This window comes from Apodemus sylvaticus, chromosome 1 (genome assembly GCF_947179515.1).
Source record: "Apodemus sylvaticus chromosome 1, mApoSyl1.1, whole genome shotgun sequence".
NCBI classification, from domain to species: Eukaryota; Metazoa; Chordata; class Mammalia; order Rodentia; family Muridae; genus Apodemus; species Apodemus sylvaticus.
The window spans coordinates 210899994-210913481 of record NC_067472.1 but is presented as its reverse complement, the minus strand read 5'-3'; the positions used below and the strand labels follow the sequence as shown (position 1 = coordinate 210913481).

Sequence of the window (13488 nt, the reverse complement as noted above, 5' to 3'; positions counted from 1 at the left end):
TTTCTTTCTTTCTTTCTCTCTCTCTCTCTCTTTTCTTTTCTTTTCTTTTCTTTTCTTTCCTTCCTTCCTTCCTTCCTTCCTTCCTTCCTTCCTTCCTTCCTTCCTTCCTTCATTCCTTCCTTCCTTCCTTCCTCCTCTTTTCTAACGCCAAAACTGGTTTTGAATTCACTCTGTAGCCCAGATTGGATTTGAACCCTAGGTATTCTCCATCAGGCTTGCTAGTTGCTGGAATTATAGGTCTTTCTGTGCTACAGTGTTTACCTGTAGGTTTCTAAAAGTTAATTATATATTAAGAATTATTTGTTAACAATGAGGGTTTGCCTGCATGTATGTGTGTATATATGTATACATACATACCATGTGTAGGCCTAGTGTCTTAAGAAAGCCAGAAAAGAGCATTGGGTTCCCTTGAATTGGAGTTACAAGTGATTGTGAGCTTCCATGTGTGTGCTGTATACTATGCAAGAGCAGCAAGGACCAATGTGCCATCTGTCCAGTCCCCCTTATAGATTATTTTAAAAATATCTTAAGGCTGGGGATGATGGTATATCCTTTTAATCCCAACATTTCAGAGGCAGAGGCTCGTGGATCTCTTGAGTTCAAGGCCAGCCAGAGACCCTGTCTCAAAAAATATTTTTTTTATTTTAAAAAAAGTGTATATGTGTATGTACACATAACATACCAGTGCATATGTGTGCATGTAAAGGCCAGAGAACAACCTTATATGTTGTCTTCAGGACACTTTCTATTTCCTTTGAGATAGGTGATCAGAGAGCCACAGGGATTCTCTAGTTTTGGCCTCTTCAAGACTAGGATTACAACTAACTATGTGCCGTTTGTAACCCTGGTAATTCTTTGTGGGTTCTGGGATCAAACTTAGGTTCTGGTGCTTATAAGTCAAGTGTGGAACCATCCTCTTAGCCTCCAGGTATAGTTTTTAATCTTCTCAAATAATTCATGGCTTGCTTTGCAACTTATCTTTTGTCTTTTAGAACTATGAAGATACTGAACAACTGTTCTTCATGCAGTGCTCAGCAGTGTCCATATTGATTGTGTCTATAAATTTGTGGGGCAAATTACCACTTGTTTTCAGAAAACGTGTAAATCATCTTCACCTTCACTTTTCTCTTGCATAGAAACAATCTCCTTTCCCCTACCCCCAAGACAGTGTTCATTTCTCTGTGTAGCCCTGGTTGTCCTGGTACTCCCTCTGTAGACCAGGCTGGCCTGTAACTCAAGATATAGGCCTGTTTTTGCCTCCCAAGTACTGCAAATAGAGGTTTGCATCACTACCTCCCAGCTGAGGGTTTTTTTTTTTTTGGCTTAAATTTATGTGTATGTGTGTTTTGCCTTTATGTATGTTAGCATGAGCCCACTGAGCTAACATAAAAGCAATCTTTTCTTAAAAAAAAAGATTTATTTATTATATCTAAGTACACTATAGCTTTCTTCATACACACTAGAAGAGAGGGCATCAGATTTCATTACAGATGGTTGGGAACCACCTTGTGGTTGCTGGAATTTGAACTCAGGACCTTCGGAAGAGCAGTCAATGCTCTTAACTGCTGAGCCATCTCTCCAGTCCCATGAAAACAATCTTAATGTGTGCTTTTTTTTATGGCTTTGTTCATTGTTAAGTTGTTTTGGTTTTCGCACTTGCACTATGACCACTTCTATTGTTCTCTTTCCTCTCCCCTACTGCTTGTTTCCTTCCACTTCTCAAATAGTATTCCTTCTATATTCACGATATACAAACACATGCAAGTATACTTATGTACACATATACATGCATAATAAAGTCTTGAGAGATTTATAAGACAAAACATTAAATATTTATCTTAGTTTAGCTTATTTCACTCAACATATGATGGGTTCTATTTCCATTTATTATCTTGCAAGTTACATATTTCACTCCTTTTTTAAAATGTTAAATTATTACTTTTTTGAAACTGTTATATTTTATGGGTAAGTATTTGCACAGTTGTACTACAGAGTGCCTGTAGAAGTCAGACAACAAGTTTGTCAAGTTGTTTTTCTTCTTTCACTTTCATGTTGATTCTGCTTATTAAATTTGCTGTTGGTCTTGTATGACAAGTACTTTGCCCTTTAAGCCATTGTATCCTTTATAGCTGAATAAAATTCCATTTTGTAGACATAATTACATTTTATTTGTCTTCATCTATTGATGGACATTTAAGCTGACTTGTATCTTTAGTAGTGAATAGAATTGCAGTAAGTATTGTGCGCGCAGGTACCTTTTGTGGTAATGCTGTTTTTGGATTCTTTTGGGTATATACATAGGATTGATGTAGCTGGATAGGACAGTCCTAGTTTTTGAGGTTATAAAGAACCTCCATACTTCATCCATAATGGCCACATATATTTTCATCCCCTCATTCCCTTTTGCTCTTTTATTTTGTTTCATGTGCTTTCCTAGGCCTCCTGCCTATACTCATTGTTTTTATATAATGTCTTATTTTCTTCAAAGCTTCTTAATGGTGAAAAGGCCCAGAATACCTTTCAGTAAAGATTATACTGATTGCATGTATACCATTTCTGAATGGTCAGAACTCTCCCTTTTATTACTAGAAAGTGAATAAGGGATAAAGTCAGTCATGATTCGGATCACAGAAGTATATTATTTCCATCACCTTAGATGGAAAAGATTTGAAAATGAATTTAAAGCATGATAGAGGGATATACCAGAAAGTGAATCAATATGCATCTGTATATTCATTACTTTCTTTGTGGCTATGATCAATACAGAATCAGCTTAAGGAAAAGTTCGTTTTGTTTGGATCATGGTTCTATTTCTCCTCCCCCCCACCAAGATTCTACCGCCTACCACCCACCCAATTGCTTATGGTTTTAAAAAGTATAGTCTTTCATGGTCAGGAATAGTGTTGCAGCAGGAAGATAGATCACTTTCCTGGAGCTCTTTATAGCCTAATGGATCAGGATTCAGAGCATTTGTGCTAGAACCAGAAATTACTATCACCTTTAAAGCCTTGTCTCACCAGTCCACTTCTGCTAGTTAGGCCACAATCCTCAAATTTTCACAACTTCCTAAAACAGCAGCACCAGCTGGTGGCCAAATGCTCCACGCGTGAACATACATGATGTTTCATATATTTTTAAACCATAATAGAGTGTATCATAACTGGTTCAATACTGTCTTACTTGATATGCCTTGTATTGAACCTGGTATGGCCTGATGCTTAGCTTAGATTATTTTCTCCCATACACCTAGGTCTAAGAAGTAGTGGAAGATTTGCAGGGGTAGGGGCTGTTGAAATCTCTAGCTTTGGCTGTCCAGGAACTTGCTCTGTAGAACAGGCTAGCTTTGAACTCAGAGATCTGCCTGCCTCTGCTTTAAAGGCTTGTACCACCACACCCGGCTTAATTTTTTTTAAAATAGGTTTATTGTGTGTGTATGATTATATTGCCTGGATATTTGTAAGTGTACCACCCTTGGCCAGAAAAGGTTATTGGACCTCTTAGATCTTTAGTTATAGGTGGTTGTGAGCTGCCACATAGATGCTAAGACTGAACCTGGGTCCTTTGCAAGAATAGTAAGTGTTCTTAGGTGTTGAACCAGCTCTCTAGCTCTCAATTCTCTCTCTCTCTCTCTCTCTCTCTCTCTCTCTCTCTCTCTCTCTCTCTCTCTCTCTCTCTTTCTCTCTCTCTCTCTCCTCCCTCCTTCCATCCCTCCCTCTCCTTCTCCCTCCTCTCTCCATCTCCCTCCTTCCCACACTCTCTCCCTCCCTCCCTCCCTCCCCTCAAAAGAATGATTTTATATCATATGTATGAGTGTTTTGCCTACTGAGTTATTGCTCTAGCTCTCTCAACAGTGTTTTAGAATACATATATTTGAGTGTTTGTTTTGTATACTGTTTGTATTTTTATAAATATTCTATAGTTACATGAAAATAGATTACTACTTAATCATATAAGTATTTTTACTTTATTATTCAAGGTGATATATTTCTGTATAGGTGACTGTTATTCTGACCTATGTGACTTAAGTTTTCATGTCATGCTTGTCTCAACCAAAAAATATCCAGCCAAATTATTTTGGTACTCATCAATTCAATTTTTAGATAAAAACAGTACTCTTGTACTTGACCAAATCATCAGTCCATGCAGTTACAGAGATTGAACCAATCTATGTATATATATAAAAGTACACATACATATGTATTAATTTGCCTTTTAATTTTTTTGTATGTATGGTTTACCTGCATATATTTTTGTATATTTTGTGCATGCCTGGTGCACATAGAGTCTAGAAGAGGGTATCTGATCTCTGAAAATTGTAGTTACAGATGGCTATGAGCCACGATTTGGTTGCTGGAACCAAACCTAGGTACCTTCACAAGTAATAAATATTCTTAACTGCTGAGCAATCGTGTATATTTTTAGGCTTGTGGTAATATTTTTAGTTTTGGGTGTTTGTGTGGACTCAGTAATTATTATTTGTGTTTCGGATTACAAAATTCATTTTTAGCAGTACAAGAAGCAGGCCAGAGAGATGGGTCACTGGGTAAGGGTTCCTGTCCCGAAGCCTGACCACCTAAATTCAATTCATATGGTAGAAAGGGAGAACTAAGTCCTGCAAGCTGTCCTTTAACTTCCACATGTACAGTATGGTGCAGTGTACATGTTCACACTATAAATGATGTAAAAAAGAAAAAAAATTTAAGAAACAAGTTCTAAGGTTCATCCACAATCTTGTTCATCCTAGTTTGATTTCTTTGACTTCCTTATTCTTTGTATCACACTTTGCTTTAGAATTCTGTAGTTTTGTCACTACCAGCTATGCATTGTTATGGAGAAATAAATCTGAGACCAACTTGATTCTTCTGCCCACATTTTTTTTTACTTGATTTCCTTCTCCTAGATGCCCATGTTATTGCTTTAAGTTTAGTACTTCTTGCTCAAATATGTTCTATTTATTCTATATTTTTATTTTCTTGTGAATTAGTTTAGGCTGTATTTATTACGGAAAGCTTATATATGACTTTTAAACACTGAGACATTTCTCTAGCTTCAACTTTTATAGTTAGTCATTTTTATTTTTTAAACTACATTTTAAAAGTAAACTTATACAGTATCTTATTGTCAGCGTTTTGAGATACAGGTAAAGGAGGCAGTTTCACACTGTCTACCTCAGCAGCCTAACATATTCCCAAAGAATTTTAGGAAAATTGACTCAAGCCAAACCAGCATTTGTGAATTTGACTTGAAAAGAAGTCAGGACTAGACAGCATATTATGAAGCAGACAGAGTTTAGTAAACATTTTAATACAGGTTTAAGCATGTATTAATAGATGTCTTGTAGGTTTACAAATGGTGAGGAAAAAAGTCTTTCCTCAGGAATATTGGAAGTTAGAATATTTTTACTGTAAGCAGGGAGTCAGGGGAGGAGGGTTCACAGCAACTCTCATTAGAAACATAGTTTGGATGATGTTTGGAGCTGGCTAGTATTTTTCTTAAAAGGTGGTAGCGAAGGTATAGGCTTGTTCTTGAGATTCTTTTGTTTTGTTTTGTTTTTTGTTTTTTGTTTTTTGTTTTTTTTAATTTGGTTTTTTCGAGACAGGGTTTCCCTGTATAGCCCTGGCTGTCCTGGAGCTCACTCTGTAGACCAGGCTGGCCTCGAACTCAGAAATCCGCCTGCCTCTGCCTCCCAGAGTGCTGGGATTACAGGCGTGCGCCACCACCGCCCGGCTCTCCATGCTGTCTTAACTACCCGTCAACTCAAAGACCCTCCTTCTACTTCCTGAGACTGTTCTTGAGATTCTAAAGAACATTGTATTTGTTAGACTATGGGAAGACAATGGATAATTAACATTTTCTACATGTATCCTAAGATAGGACAATATTTTGTGTCTTCTTTTGGTGATGAGGAAACAGCTCAGTCAGTAAATTGCCTGTTCCAAAGCTTGAGAGGATCCCAGTTTAGATTCCCTGCAGGGACTTAATGCTAGAAGGGCCGGGGGCAGCCCTGGAACTCATTGGCTAGCCAATTTAGTCAAATCAGTGAGCTCAAAGTTCAGCGAGAGACCCTGTCTCAAATCTGAAACCACCAGCTGTTGGTCCTTGCCTTCCAGACTCAAACACTTATATGCACACATCTTATTTTTCTGTTTTATAATACCACTATAGGTTTTATCCTACTTTATGGATAAGAAAATGAAGCTTGGGAAAAAAATGAGATGACTAAATTTGGCAAGACTAAGGAGAATTGAAATGCAGACTTAGTCCTGACATATAATACCATATAATGTATATGGTCTTCTGTTCTCAGGAATTCCTGATGCATCAGATTTCAGCAGAGAAGTATGCTGATGATGTTGTATTTAAGCACAAGCTACAACATACAAAGGGCATCAGGATATGTCTAGATAAACTCATCAGGATATGTTTAGAATATAAGACTCATTTAAGTTTGTAGGGAGAGAGAAAGAATGAGAATTTAGATGACTTTGACAACAGAACAGCTTTATTTAACCTGAGAATGACACACCATGGTCAGATGTAGGTGGTAGAATGTACCTGTTAATTCTAAGGAAGAAAATCCTTTTGGCAGAATATTAGAAAGTCTTTATAAATATGGAATGACTGTTTTTTGCCTGTCTGCTCCATGGTCCCCCCCCCCCTTTTTTTTTAACCAGTTAGGAAGTCAGCTCACTGTAGCCTATGACTCAAATGTAAAGAAAAATATTCTAATTGTAAGCAGTTTTAATGTTGATTAGAAATCTATAAAGATTATTAGATTGGATCTTTAAAAAAACTATAGTAGAAATATAATAAAATTTTTGCAGTTGTTTGTTGATATATCACTTTATTAGTTACTTTTCTATTACTGTGAAAAAACACCATGACCAAGGCAATTTATAAAAGAAAGTGTTTAATTGGGCTTACAGTTCCAGAGGATTAGACTTTATGATGGTTGAATAAAGGCATGGTGGCAGGAACACCTGAGAATTTGACTCTTAAACAGCAAGCAAGAGACACAGTGCTAATCTCAATGCTCACTGCTGCTGACACATCTCCTCCATTAAGGCCATACCTCCTAATCCTTCCCAAAGAGTTCTACAAACTGGGAACCAGGTATATGAACATGAGCCTATGAGGGCTGTTCTCATTCAAACCACCGCTGGTATTTTTCCAATATTGATTTATTAATGAAGGTTGAGGAAATGATTGTTTGTGTAGTTACAGTAATTACAAAACACACCTCTTTTCTGTATCTCAACACTATTACAGTAGATGTGTAGCAATTCCTGTGATAGAGTGGTAACATTATTTTGTATTAAGTAAAATCATAATTTACTTAAGAGAATCTACAGAATATTTAGATAAAAGGTTTTATATGTTACCTTAATGGTTTAAAGAATTGGGCATGATGGTGCACTTCTGTAATTTCAATTCTAAGTTGAGGCAGGATTATAAATTCAACGCTAGCCTGGACTACATAGTGAGACTTTACCTCAGAAAGCCAGAAACTTGCAAAGATGGAAAGTTAAAAAAAAAAAAAGATTCAAAGAGGATCTGCTGTAAAGATGGGACTCTAAGTTTGGGGTCATGGTTTTTGCCTTTAACCCTAGTGCTGGGGCACTAGGGAGGCAGAGCAGGCTATCTAGGGACAGACAGTGAGACCTTGTCTAAAAAACCAAAATGTTTATTTTTATTATTACTATCATCATTGTTATTTGTTTGTTTGTTTATTATTGAGACAGGGTTTTTCTGCATAGCCCTGGCTATCCTAGAACTTGTTATATAGACTAAGCTGGCCTGGATCTCAGAAATTCGCTCACTTACCTCTGCCTCCCAAGTGCTGAGATTAAAGGCATGTGCCACCACTGCCTGGCAGATATTTCTTAATATCTGTTATCTAGTCAGATTTCATATATTCAGTTAACTCATAAACATTTCTCACCTCTTTAATGTTTAGATTCTATAGAAAATTGCTTGCAATCCCAGGTCTTGTCCTTATAATTTCTCACATGTAGCTTCTATTAGTTATATTCATAACAGGGATTCTCTTAACGTGTTTCTCTGTGTGTTTTATATTTGACTCTTTTTTGTTGTTGTTGTTGTTGTTTGGTTTTTTTTTTTTTTTTTTTTTTTTTTTTTTTTTTTTTTTTTGGTTTTTTTGAGACAGGTTTCTTCCTGGTTGTCCTGGAACTCACTCTACTGTAGACCAGGCTGGCCTTGAACTCAGAAATCTGCCTGCCTCTGCCTCCCAAGTGCTAGGATTACAGGTGTGCACCACCATGCCCCGTTTTATATTTGACTCTTACTATGAGCTTTGAACAGGTTCAGTTTTGCTACATGAGATTACCTCAAAAATAATGACTTTTATCTTTTAAAGATTTATTTGGCTTATTCATTTTACATAGAAATTTTAAAAAATGTAGAAAAAGTAATAAAGTGACATTTCTGAAACTTTTCAGCTTAATTTTTTTTTATTTTTTAAGCCAGAGGACAATCTTGCTTTAAAAGAAAAAAAGCAAAACAAGACCCCAAAACCCAGAGAAGGCAAACTTTAAATTTCTGCAGCTTCTTAAAGTAGGAAGATAAAAAGGAGGAAGAAGAAGCTATGTCTTTTGAATCAGGAAAAGTTAAATTTGTTTGAGTAATTCAGAAAATTGGGCATGTTCAACTTAGCCATACCCAGGGGCTCCATAAACAATCCCATAACTGGAGTTTTTTAGAGAGAGATGTTATTTGATAACATAATTATTATTTCAGTATTTGATAATAGAGTGCAAGGTTCTTCTACTTTCTTTGGTTTTCAAAATAATGTATTGCTTGCACAGAGTAGGCCAAGAATTGGATGATGAGATGGCTCTGTGGAAAAGATGTTGTTACCAAGCCTGCTGACCTGAGATTGATTCTTTACATGGTTGAAGAAGTATATCCCTCCCTCCCATCCTTTTTTCTCTGTAGCTTTGGCTGTCCTGGAACACATTCTATAGACCAGGCTAGCCTTGATCTCACAGATATCTGTCTGCCTCTGCCTCCTGAGTGCTGGCATTAAGCCAGCTGTGGGATAAGACCCAAATCAAAATGACAAAATGGTTTACTAGCACCTAATTATAACAGCCATGGCTGGTTGGTTTTGTGTGTGTATGTTAGTTACTCATGTATTGAAATACATTTGTCTATCCTTCACGGTTATTATTCATACTAATACTCAACTCATAACATTTTTAGCCAGTGGGGCTTCTAACTGATAGCTTTTGTTTTATTTAGTATTGAGAAGAGCCTAACACATTTTATTGAGTATTGAGAAGAGCCTAACATATTTTTTCCTTATGCCTCAGACTCAGAATCTGTCATTTCTTCACAAAACCCTGCTTCACTGTTAGCTGTAAATTTGTATTAGAAGACCATATTGTGGATACTAGGAATGTTCATCATACTGAGATGACTGTTTCTCTGAACCTTTTCTGGTGTATAAGCCTAGTTTTTAAAAAAACACTTTATGAATTTGTATTGATCCTAATAATTCATGTTTGTTCACTTTTCATATGCTCTCATCTTTTTAGAGACGTGTCTGACAGGATCTTCTTTTCCCACCCTCCAAAAGCTGAAATCAGAGAGTATACACTATTATGCTTACTCTTAGTTTTTGTGGATTCATGCCTCTCCCCCTGCCCCAAATTAGTTGATTATTTCTCAGAGCGAGGTCTGATTCTATAGCCTGGGCTGCAAGGGAAGATCCCATTTAAAACAACAGCAGCAATAACCACAACCATTATACTGTCATATGTCTGTAGTCTTAGCAAAGAGGCTAAAGGGTAAGGCCAGCCAGTCTACATACAAATTTCAGGCCCACTAAGACAAAATCGTGCCTTAAAAAAAACAAAACAAAACAAAAAAAAACCTGAAAAATCAACCAAATAAAACTACTTGATTGCATGAATTTCATTTGCTCGTGGCTATGGCTACTGTAATTTTTCTATCTATCGAAACCTTAGAGAAACAATTTCCACTTGCACTTTTCCACCTTAACCTTGTTAGTTTTGTTCTAGTTATCTTTACTGCTTATGCTGAAGATGGTTTTGGCTCTCTTTTTTGAACCCAATGGCCTTAATTGAGATAGTGTTTCCATGCTGTAGAAGAGTGAACTTATCATTGTTGGCTATTTACTCTGTTAAACATATTAGCTTCTTTGTTTTCCTGCTTTCCTCTCTGGCAAAAACCCTGATATATTCTGAGGATGTCTCTCAGTGGTAGAAGACTTGCCTAGTGTATGCAAGGTCCAAAGTACAGTCTATAACTCTGCAAAGACAGCCCCTCTCCCAACATATACAACATATATGTGCTGTAGAAATTTAACATTAAGTAAGTTTCCCCCTTTCAAACAAGTATCTCATCTTGTGTTTCCTATTTTAATACATTTGTGTCATTTTAAGAACTAAGATGAGATATACTATGTTCAAATGTAATAAACAACATATATACAAATAATAGTAGATAAACATATCTATGTTCACAGTATTATACAACCATTAACCTTTTCTAGTTTCACAACCATTTCACCACTTCATCAAGTATCTTCAGTGTTTGTGTTATTTATAAGTATGTACCAACATGCCTAGCATGGTTTTTAAAGAATGACTGCTTTCTTTTTAACTATGTATACATTTGTGTCTGTATATGGGTTTGTGCATTTGAGGCCAGAAGATGGCATCGTCTCCCCTAGAGCTGGAGTTACACCTAATATGGGTATTGGGAATCAAACTCAAGTTCTCTGCAACTGCTATATCATCTTTTTCTTTTTTTCTTTTCCTCTCTTTTCCTTTCTTTCTTTCTTTTTCTTTTTTTAGATTTATTTATGTATATGAGTACAATGTAATTGTCTTCAGATACCAGAAGAGGGCATCGGATCCTATAATAGGTGGTTGTGAGCCACCATATGGTTGCTGGGAATTGAACTCAGGACATCTGGAAGAGCAGTTAGTGCTCTTAAATAACGAACCATCTCTCAAGCTCCCTGGTATATCATCTTTTAAGCTCTGAGCCATCTATCCAACTTTTTTTTTTTTTTTTTTTTTTTTTTGGTTTTTTGAGACAGGGTTTCTCTGTGTAGTCCTGGCTGTCCTGTAACTCACTCTGTAGACCAGACTGGCCTCGAACTCAGAAACCCACCTGCCTCTGCCTCCCAAGTGCTGGGATTACAGGCGTGTGCCACCACGCCCGGCTATCTATCCAACTTCTAAAACTGGTTTTTGAACATTTAAACCTCCCAAGCTCGCCCTACTTTTTGAAAATGTATTAAGAACAAATACATTCCAATTCTTCCAAGGGTTATCATTGTATGAAGTTGAAACTTAATATGGCTAACAAACGCCTTTACTTTCCAGTTTTTGCCATTTTGTCTTGTTTCATTTATGCCTCTTTGTTCAGTATAGGCCCAGTTCTTCATTGTAGATATTCTATAAGTCTTTCTCTTTCCCTTTCTCCCTCCAAGGCAGGGTCTCATTATTAGTCACAGTCATTTTGCAACTTAACCCACCTCTACTTCCCATGTTCTGGAATAAAATGTGTGTGTCCCTCTGTGCTGCACCCCCTTCCCCCTTTTTAAACTTTTGAGACTAGACATCACAATATAGACTTGGCTGGCCTCAGAGTTGTGGTGCTCTTCCTGCCTTTTTTTTTTAAGCTATTAAAGATTGTTATATGCCCTTCTTTTGTACTTCTTTAACCCCTATTCCTTGTACTACTTTTAGGTTACCTATTTCACATTGTCCTTACTTATATATTTTTCTGGAACAATGAACCCATGATAGTCAAATGCTAGGTAATACAATACAGGCTGCAACTATAATGAATAGGATTTTTAACAGAAGTCAAGATTATTTAATAAATTATTTTTAAAAAGGTTTCAAAGATAGGAGGGTAGTTCTTGAGCTAGACATCAAAGGAACCATTCCCATCAACACTAAAGTGTGTATGTGTATTCTTTTTTAGTAGCTAGCAACATAGTTGGGATTCAGTGAAAGGTATATGATTATAAACATAATAAGTTTAAAATGCAAATCATATCTTAATGGCATTTTAAAATACAGATTTTATCTGTTTGCTTTGCTTATTAGATTTATAAAATCTGTGTTCAAAATCCAAGAAAAGAAATTCTTTGTGTTAAAATACAATTTAATTCTTTATTTTTATCATTTTGTTGTTGTTGTCTGCTTGTTGTGATGTACATTAATTACTTTATTGTTAGTTGGACAAAATAATTGATCAAAACAGCTTTAGGAAGAATTGTTTATGGTTCATCAATTATTTAGTTGTCATGCTTGGTAAGGTATGATAGCTGCAATGTGACAGCAGTAAAATGATGGGAGTGGGTATGAGTCTTGTATTCTGTTTCACAATCCTTTTAGAATAGTTCCAACCACATTCCAAATTAAACTGTTTTAGAAGCACCCTCAGACATGCACAAGAGGTGTGTCTCCCAAGTAATTTCAAATTCCAGTAGATTGACAAATGAAGATGGACCTAATAGCCCTATATGAAGTTGTAATTGTTGAACTAAAACCACCTTTGATTGCTCAAAGTTATGGAGTTAGTGCTTCCATAGTTACCAGCACACTGTTTGGCATTTTATAGTACTCTGTGTTGTATTATATTTGCTTTCATGATTAGATGGCTTATCTTGATGATGGGCAAGTACTGTATGAGAATCATGTACTCATTTAGATTTCTGGCAAGTCCTTTCTGAACTGCTCTTAAACATGTTTTGTCCTTACTCACTGCCCAGTTTGAATCAGTCAGTCCTCAGCTCTCTTGACAAAATAATAACTTTTCTGGTGATTGTTGTGTATACTTACTATCATGATTCTTATCCTGCCTTCAAAGATGATAGTATATTAAAATTATCAAATTAAATAGTATACCTATTATATATACCTATAGGTATATATAGTATACCTCTAATGTCAGTTACACTTACTTAAGGCTATTTGAAAAACTCATGTGATCTGCCCATTACAAAGACATCCTTATTTTATTACGTCCATCTCTGTAAACTCTTAAGGTTATACTCTTCCTAACCTGTTGTTTGATGATCCTTTGTTGGCCTTTTTCTACCTTACTAGTTCCTTGTCTCGATTCTTAATTTTCTGCCCTCATCATCTATTCTTCATGGCAGAACACTGTTTAGAAGAGAAGAATCTTATGATACCATCACTATTTCTGTAGGCACCAGCTATTCTTAGAAAGCTATTCCTGTTGCATAGTTGAATGTACCTCAAGGCATCATGGCAATCAGACAGATGTTAATGTAAGTAAGAGTTGAAAACACTCGGCAATTCTGACATAAAAGTGCTTTTGGTTGTTTTTTAAGAATTAGTCTTAAAGGCTATAGAAAACTTGCCATTTCTGATTTGATTTGACTTTTGATTTTCTTTCAACTAAAATCTCTTGTGAGAATCAGCCTTATTTGCATTTTGATTGCCTCTCATAAAACCT

At 36.2% G+C, this 13488-nt stretch overlaps 1 protein-coding gene and 1 pseudogene across 5 annotated transcripts in view; one reads left to right on the top strand and one right to left on the bottom strand.

Annotated features, from left to right (window-relative positions):
* LOC127676347 (ubiquitin-conjugating enzyme E2 G1-like) overlaps window positions 1-13488 on the bottom strand; it is a 1073095-nt pseudogene that overhangs the window by 509951 nt on the left and 549656 nt on the right.
* Window positions 1-13488, top strand: part of LOC127676348 (uncharacterized) — a 63274-nt gene that overhangs the window by 15520 nt on the left and 34266 nt on the right. The gene's annotated exons all lie outside the window — the stretch shown is intronic.